Here is a 9,196-nt window from a genome sequence, read left to right on the forward strand (position 1 = left end):
TTACAGTACGTTACCCCTACTGTACAGCAGAGCTAGCGACATGCCGACATCCACGACTTACCCGCCTTTTTATTTTTATTGACCATAATGATTTTAATTTAAAGAAGAATTTTCATTCAATTTATTATTTTGATTTATATATATGACCTCTATCAAAAGATGTTTGAATTTATAAACAAGTTTACTTTGCATCAGTCAAAGTACTTTTTTAAATTTCAGTAAATTCTTGACGAGAATTAATGTACGTATTAGTTGTATTACATTTTATAAATATGTAATTTTTTAATATTGAATATATTAAAAAATATAAAATATATGCTTCGACCAAAGCAAAGTAGACTTGTTTACCAATTTAAAAATCTTTACATTTTTTTAATCGAACAACTAGAAATACCTTAATTATTTTCAGCCGCTAAGGTTGTTTTGATGAAAAATTAATAGGATTTGCAATCCCCTTAATATAGGAGGTTCGGGTTCCTACAGGTACACTTATAGGTAGGTACTACGGAGTTTTCCAATTCTAAATGTCACCTGCAGTAGCGTTTCAAAACCTATGATGGGCATTGTGTAAAGCCGTGGGTCGTGACAAAGCCTGGTTCACAGTCTACGTCATTATTCGTAGGTAGTAGGTAGTGTGGTTACACTTAATCAAAATTCTGATTGGCGTGGTGAATGGTGATCATGGTATCATTCACTAACCATGATCCCGGACCACAGATATCTATACTATACTAGATAGCGAACTCCCGTTATCAGGTGAAGCTCACCGTCGATGTAGACGCCATTTTTTCGGGGGTCAAATTAATTAATTAATTTTTATTCATAATTTAAATATATTTTTTTTATTCTTTGATTATCTAGAAAAGAAATAATAGGTCAAGAAAATACAAAATATAAATCTAATATAAAATAATTAAATATGCGCTTTATTAACTTAAAACATTTTACTAACATGTAATATTTAATTTATTCTAATAACAAAAACAATTTTGTATTTGAAAATTCATTATTTATGTAATTATAAAATTAATAATTCATAAATATAGATTGACAATCTTTCGGATCCATAGCTCCAAGAGCAGACAGCGTCCAATCATCTATTGTATGATGTAACATACAACATGTTGTCTTGAATATTATTGTTGACATTGACATTGAGTTTGGCTGCCATCTTACACTATTCTGCGTATAACTGCTATTAGATTATAATTAAAACCATTATTAATTAATTTAGAAAATAATATGACTATTTACTATTTACTATTTACTTTTCTGTTTCTTTAAAGCATACAATCTTCCATCTTTGTAAAGAATTGTTAGTTTGGGTTCATTACATTTAGTTTCAATTTTTTCCTATAAAACATAAAAACTTAATAATTAAAAATATATAATAATATAAGTTTATAACATATTATTACCTGATACAAATTTAACAATATTATACATCATAATATAAGTCTTGTTCACAGGCAGTGTAATGAAAAATAATCTGATGAAATAAAACTGATGAATGATCCTGAAACTAAAGACTTTAGACTATATTTCAAACAAATGTATGCAAATAGACCAACATTATGGTATATTTAATACAAGTAAATTCAAAATTGCAATATTATTTGAATATAATTAAACGATTTTTATTTTTTAAAAGTTGTAATCATAGATATAAGATAAGATGGTTGTAATAACCTGATAACAGATAAGAGATTTCAATTTATGAAATGTCACTAGCGCATGCGCAAAACGGTCACGGTTCAGTTCTGTGTTTAGACGCTCCTAAAATATTTCTGCATTAACCTAATGATACAATACAAACATGTGGATTTCGATTTTAAAATGTACTCCTAATTAATACTTAAATATGCCTCATGTGTGTGTTGCGTATGGCTGTCAAAATAGGGCTTCAGCTGGACAGTCATCACATTTTTTCCGGTAAGTGTCCTACCTATTTAAAACAAAATTAGCAATTAAAAAATACTAGTATAATATTCATATTATATTACAACCATAACCTTACTGTATTTTGTTTAAATTATTATTTATTATAAATTAGATTTCCACATTCTAATGAAGAGTTGATGAAGAAGTGGATTAATGCTATAAAAAGAAAAAATTTCAAACCATCACAGCACAGTAGAATTTGCAGTGATCATTTTACTAGTGAAGACTTTCAAATACGCCCAGGTGCAAGTAGACCATTATTAAGATTGGATGCTACTCCATCAGTGTTTCCATCATTCCCATCATACTACCAAAAAGTTAAAAAACACAGAATAAATCCTCTGACGAAAGTTCCTAGACCAGTTAATAATGATACTACACCAGTTATTGAAGGTATTAAAACTGTTTAAAATTTTATCATTATTTTTTTTTTTTTATTAGGTATTAATAATTTTTTTTAGATAATGGTCCTGAACCAGATAATATTTTAATTAATGAGACACAGTCTACAAAAGATGTAGAAGTACAAACTATAAATAGTTTTACCAGTGAAACCAAGTTAAAAAATAAAATAAAAATTTTAAAACAAAAGCTTAGGAGGAAAGAAAAAACAATTAACAATTTAAAAGATCTCTTAGATGATTTACGCAATAAAGGTTTAATTGATGGTGAACATGGAAGATTAATTGAAAATCATTTTAGTGGTAAGAATTTTTAATCATAAATAAAAGTTTTGCTGTTTTTATAATGCTTTGATGCTTTATTCTTGCTATTGAAATGCTTTCTCTGCCAGGGTCTATATTAGAATTATTTAATAATGAGCTTAAAAATAGTAATAAAGGAACTGGTTGTCGCTATTCCAATGAGATGAAACAATTTGCTTTGACTTTACACTATTATTCTCCTAAAGCTTATCATTTTTGCCGGTAATTAAACACTATTATGATTGATAATTGATGTGTTATGTTTTTATGTTATATTTATATTATGTATTCAAATATATCACTAATAAAAATATATTACTGCTACTTATTACAGAACTATATTAAGCCTACCACATCCATCGTCCATTAGCAACTGGACTTATTCTGTCAATGCTAATCCAGGTTTCTTCAATGAAGTATTTGAATATATGAAATGCATTCCACAAAGTGACAAGGATTGCAATTTAGTTTTTGATTCGATGTGTATAAGAAAAAAAATCTTGTATGATGCTAGTGAAGATAAATTTCTGGGTTATTGTGATTTTGGAGGAATTCAAGCTGAAGCACAGGAGACCCCAGCTACAGAAGCATTGGTTTTTATGTTAGTTGGATTAAATGGAAAATGGAAACATCCAATAGGTTACTTTTTACAATCTAAAAGTACTGCAGTGATACAGGCTGGTCTTGTTACAACCGCAATTACAATGGCAAATAATGTTGGTGTTCGAGTTTGGGGTGTAACATGTGATGGCACCAGTACTAACTTATCCACTATGACACATCTTGGATGTAAACTTCATGGATCATATGATGAGTTAATAGAATATTTTTATATTCCTGGCATAGATCGGAAGGTAAAAACTATCTATAATAAAAATGAACTCTGTATAATTTATTTATTTTTATTTTATTTAGATTTATTATATACCAGATGCATGCCACAATATTAAACTAGCAAGAAATGCCCTTGGTACTTACCGAAAATTTAAAAGTGTTGATGGCATAATTGATTGGACATTTATCCATGATCTTAATAAAGGTATATTAAAAGATTAGATTTACTTCATTTCACAAATATCTAATTATATAAAATATAGTATAATAATGATTATGTGCTTCATTGATATAGCCCAAGAAAACATAGGGTTGCACTTGGCTAATAAATTGACATCTGCTCATATTGATTGGAGGAAAAACATAATGAAGGTGAAAATGGCCGCACAGACCTTAAGCTCGTCGACTGCTGATGCAATACAATTCCTTAGGTCATTAGAAGAATCTGCATTTAAAAACAGTAAGTTTTAATTATAATCAGTAATTCAGTATAAGTACAGTTATTTTAATTTACTATAGGTGAAGCTACAGAACGATTTATCAGGGTAATTGATAGAATATTTGACTTTCTTAATACCCGTAGTAACCCCTTTGGTAAAGGATTTAAAAAACCATTATACAGAGACAACATTAAAGAAGTGGAAAATATGATAAAACCTTTGGTAGATTATTTTTTGAGTCTAACAGATATTAAAGGAATCCCAATTCATTCAACTCCTAGAAAAACATTTGTGATCGGTCAGTGATTATATTTGTTGGAATTTTAACGTAACATACTAACATGTATTATTTTGTATATTTATACCATTACACTCATTATTATATTTATGTTTGTAGGTTTTGCTGTAGCTGTCAAATCAATATTAAACTTGGCTAAGGAACTTTTTATTGTTACTGATTATAAATATCTTTTAACATACAAATTTTCTCAAGACCACTTGGAAATATGTTTTTCTAAAATAAGGCAAAGGTTTGGTCACAATAATAACCCTAATGTTCTGGAATTTCGAACAGCTATGAAACAATTATGTTTAAAGAATTTAATAACTTCATCTTATGCTGCAAACTGTGTTGCGTTAGATAACTCATGTTATGACAGCATTTTTGAAATACGTTGGAAAAAAAGAAAATCTGAAGAAATTATTGAAGATGATGATGAAGAAATACCAGACTTCCTTTCTTTTGAAAATGATAGTGTTAACATAAATATTCTTAAAGATAATATTTTATACTATATTAGTGGATTTATAGTAAGAACCATTTTTAAGAAAATAGAATGCCCTACGTGTACTGAAAGTCTACTAGAAAAAAAAACTACTATAGATCATAATTATTATAGTCATAAAAATTCTTATTCGGCTCTCGTTAACATTAAAAATAGGGGAGGACTAGTACAGAGTTCAACTGATGTATTAAAAATCTTGAAATTTGTTGAAAATACTCTTATTCAACTCACAGATAATTTTATACATCTAAAGTTGGGTTCATATTCTAAAATTGTTATTTATACTAAGAACTATGTCTACAGTAATAATGTATTTAAAAATTGAAGTTGTTTGGATGATTGTTTTCTAGAAAACCATAAATTACATTTAGTATCTTTAATTTGTAAGGAATATCTCAAAATACGTCTGCACTATATTGCTAAATCTAAAGATAAACAAGTTAGCAAACGACGTGTCTTAACTAAGCTGATTTTATTTAATAACCAATAAATATTTATGTTTAAACTTTATTAATAATATTTCTTTGTTTCATATTCATGAATCTATTGTACCTATTTACTTTGTATTAACATTTTTATATTTGTATTCTATAATAATATTATAGTATAGTAAATTTGAAATATATATCTCCTTATACCTAAATTATAAATTTGAATAATCATTCTTTGAAATTGAGTATGATATGAAGTGATTTGTATTTTATGAAGTTAATTATTGTATTATATTATTATTATTATTAATTAACTGATATATAATTATATTAAGTAACTTAATATATGTCTGTGTATGTAACTGATGTTACACGGTTTATTTCACGAAACCACACTATACCATTCAAGTTATTTAATAAGTCCCAAATAGTTGCTATAATATGCATTTATCGATCTATATATGTAAGTTTTATTATTTGTATGGTTATGGTTTGAAATTGAATGCGTGTTTAAATTTAAATCTTTTAATACTTCATGAACATTAATTTAAATTGTATCTTTTTCATACATTCAAATCATTGTTTTGACCCCCGAAAACATGGCGGATGTGTGATAAGAGCGCGCCGCCGAGCTTCACTACTGTCAATGTAAAACTAGTCTAGTACCATATCTAGTTAGTATAGATATCTGTGTCCCGGACATGACCCGGACATTTTCGGAGTTGAGACGTGTTCAACTTTTGAAGACAACTCGGACGTTACTGTAAACGACGATTACAAATAACAGTCGTGATGTAAACCCCGAAATCCGTATTAAACAATGTTAAAATAAATTTTTAACAGCCTGCGAAGTATCCAACTTAATCTCATGGATACCAGATAAATACCATGTGTCCATGTATGTATGTTCTTTGCATGTATTATGTAATAAACGCGCTATAATCCATGGTCACGATTTAAGATGTTCGTGGCATAGAATTTATATTATAGATGCGACACTCGCCCCTCCACTTTAATAATTTTTATTTCGTGGCGGACTGATTGATGTTGTAAGCTTGGCGGTAGGACATGATGTTAGGAACGCTTTTATCGCTGAAACGGACCGCTCGAGACCAGGCCGCCAAAATTTAAAAAAAAGGTCACTGCAACAAACTACCTAAGATCTTATTTTGATATATTTCTCTGATATTTTTTCTTCTAAGGGGGGGGGGGGCACTCAAAATCGTCTACCAGGAGAGCCACAAATACTGCCCATCTTTTTATGTTTATGGGTCACACTGTTACTAAAAAATATCAAAAAAATTTCTTATTAAAAATGTTCAGTTTTTTTAAAAATGTCAAAATACAAAAATTTAATATTTCAACAAAGCAATGGAACAACATAAAAAAAAGTTACAACATTAAATTTTTAACAGGATGGATGATTTCAATAGCAGGATTAATAAAATTATATGACAAATTATCAGAAGAATATGATGAAGAAATTGAACTTATGACAAGGCGTTTAAACCAAGATTGCTTGGAAAATTTATTTGGATCTATGCGTAATCAAAATGGTAACTGTATTAATCCCACCACTATCCAGCTACAGCGTACCTTCAAAAAATTTTTTTCCTTGAATTATTTTGAACACAATGAAGGTGCTAATTGTTTGGATGATTTAGACCAAGTACTGACTACCTTGAGTAAAATACCAGCAGAAGATTTAAAAACAATATTCCCTGACAAGCAGAAAGTGATTCAAATTAATCCACTACCCATTGATGCAACCCATTACAGGTCATTAGAATTACCAGAAAGAAATGCTTTTACATATATATGCGGTTATTTGATTATGAAGTGTTTTAATATGCATTCTTGTGAAACATGCATAGGATATGGCAGAGCTACAACAAAGTTATCCGATGAACTTTTTTTCACACACTTTAAAGCACATCAACATAGTTCTATTTCTCTGTTTTCATCGTTAATGACCCCAGATTGTAATTTTTATCAGTATATTTTTGAACTAGACACTATATTTATTAATCAATTTCCTACTTTAGCACCATTACCAAAAGTAGGGCAAAAAATAAAAACTCTTATGTTAAATGTATATTTTGAACATCCCTGTGAACAATTCCCTCATGAATATTTGTTGAATTTATTTATAAGATTTAGAATTTATACAACGTTAACGAGAACCAATCGAAATTTGCAAATGCCTCACACAAAAAATAGAAAGTTGCAAATTTTATGTAATTTATAAATATTGTTATGTATATATGTTTTTATTTTATAATGTAGTTAGTAATTTTGTATAAGAACATGGTCTGTAAATAAAATAATGTAAAATGTACTTACTGTTATTAACTGGTTATACTATTATGTTAAAATTTGTTGTTATATCATTTCATTATCTAGTTTGTATAATTTGTATTTAAGTAAATTGTAATTCTCTATTTCCAACCATAGAACATTAATGTTCTAAGCTTTAACACAAGCTTGTCTCATACCTTTATAGCAGGTAGTTGATTTGTAAAAATTTGTAATAAATTGTATGTATTAAATAAGACGTACTACCTATTATAGGTACATTAATAAATAAATATCTGAAAAAAAAAAACTGCTTACAATATTATTGAATAAAAATCTTTAAAAATATACTATCCGTGATCCGTCCTATATACTTATAACTCATATCGTACAATTCGTACATGACAAAATTTTGTCATGAATTCGTACATCATTAAAAAAAATTGATGTAATATTATAATTTATAATACTCTTGTCGCACAATTATCAACAATAATGATTTGTCGCACAATTATCAACAGGAATGATGTTGTAAGCTTGGCGGTAGAACAAGAAGTTACGAACAATTTCAAGGTCAAGAAATATTCTAGACCCATTAACATTGGCCGCCCGAGAGTGTCGCTTCTATAATATTCTATGTTCGTGGTGATTACTGGCGATTTTTGGAGGGAGTATCTGGTGATTATACAATATTTGACCTGGCAACACTGTGCACGCCGCACGGCCTTAGACGGGCCCATTGAACTATATGATCATATATAGTTCAATGGACGGGCCGAGGGCCGTTCTCCGACAATTGATAACAACCAATTTTTTCTCCGACAGTCAGAGTGACCAACCATGAAAAAAAAAATGTCAAATTGTTATTTGAAATAAATATATATAGATACTATACATATCTGATCCTAACCTACAAAGTTTGAAGTTGAAAGTTCGTTATATGTACACATTTTAGTTTTAACTGTTGGAACTGTTGGAAGCATTTTGTCATGCTAACAAGTTAGTTCTAAAAAAATATTTTTGATGAAGATAATTATTTAAACGTATTTTATTAATTAAACAAATACAATAATACACTTTATATTTTAAACTACTGAAGTATAAATGCATAACTGTAAACAAATGCAATCAAATTTAGTTGGTTGAACAATTACTATAGTTCTATAAATAAAAGTAAAATAAATTTAAAAGAATATTACAAACATTAATAAAGACCAGATAGACTTAAACAATATTGGTGGCATTTCAATGAGGAATTGGATAAACAACTACATTTTTTCCAACAGTATATTTTTATTATTTTATTTTATATTATAATAAAATATAATCATATATTAAACAACTTCCAGCCCTGTGGTTTTCTCATCTGATGTTCATTAATACACAAACAAAAATAATAAATAATAATATATTATGTATTTAAATTTTATTTATAATAAAGATATATCTACTACAAAATTTAAGTTTGTAGAGTCTACAATAATGACAGAAGTAAAAACAATAGAGCATTATAATATTGTTGGATTTAGATGACCTTAATTTCAAAGATTTTCATTTTAAGCGGTTTTATTCTTAAAAATAAGCTTTTAAGTTTCGACGATTCAGATTACAAATTTGTTTACTTTTTAGCACAAAATTTCCCTAACGTCAATTTAATAAAAATTATGTTGGTAATGGAAAATATTTGAGGTTATATCATGTTATCAAATTTATGTTTGTCGGAGAACGACCCCCATCTCGCCTTAGACTAGGACAGGTGCATTAGT

The 9,196-nt window shown here is 28.3% G+C and overlaps 1 long non-coding RNA gene across 1 annotated transcript; it reads right to left on the reverse strand.

Annotated features, from left to right (window-relative positions):
* Positions 1–905: 905 nt before the first annotated feature.
* LOC149058161 (uncharacterized) lies at positions 906–2,342 on the reverse strand. Its single transcript, XR_016190419.1, has 4 exons — positions 2,018–2,342; positions 1,419–1,945; positions 1,269–1,353; positions 906–1,195 (listed from the first exon to the last, which is right to left on the reverse strand). It is a non-coding gene; the product is annotated as an uncharacterized LOC149058161 (long non-coding RNA).
* Between the last annotated feature and the right edge of the window lie 6,854 nt (positions 2,343–9,196).

Source organism: Diuraphis noxia, unplaced genomic scaffold, assembly GCF_037042655.1.
Source record: "Diuraphis noxia isolate RWA-SAM2 unplaced genomic scaffold, SU_Dnox_SAM2 contig0002, whole genome shotgun sequence".
NCBI lineage: Eukaryota > Metazoa > Arthropoda > Insecta > Hemiptera > Aphididae > Diuraphis > Diuraphis noxia.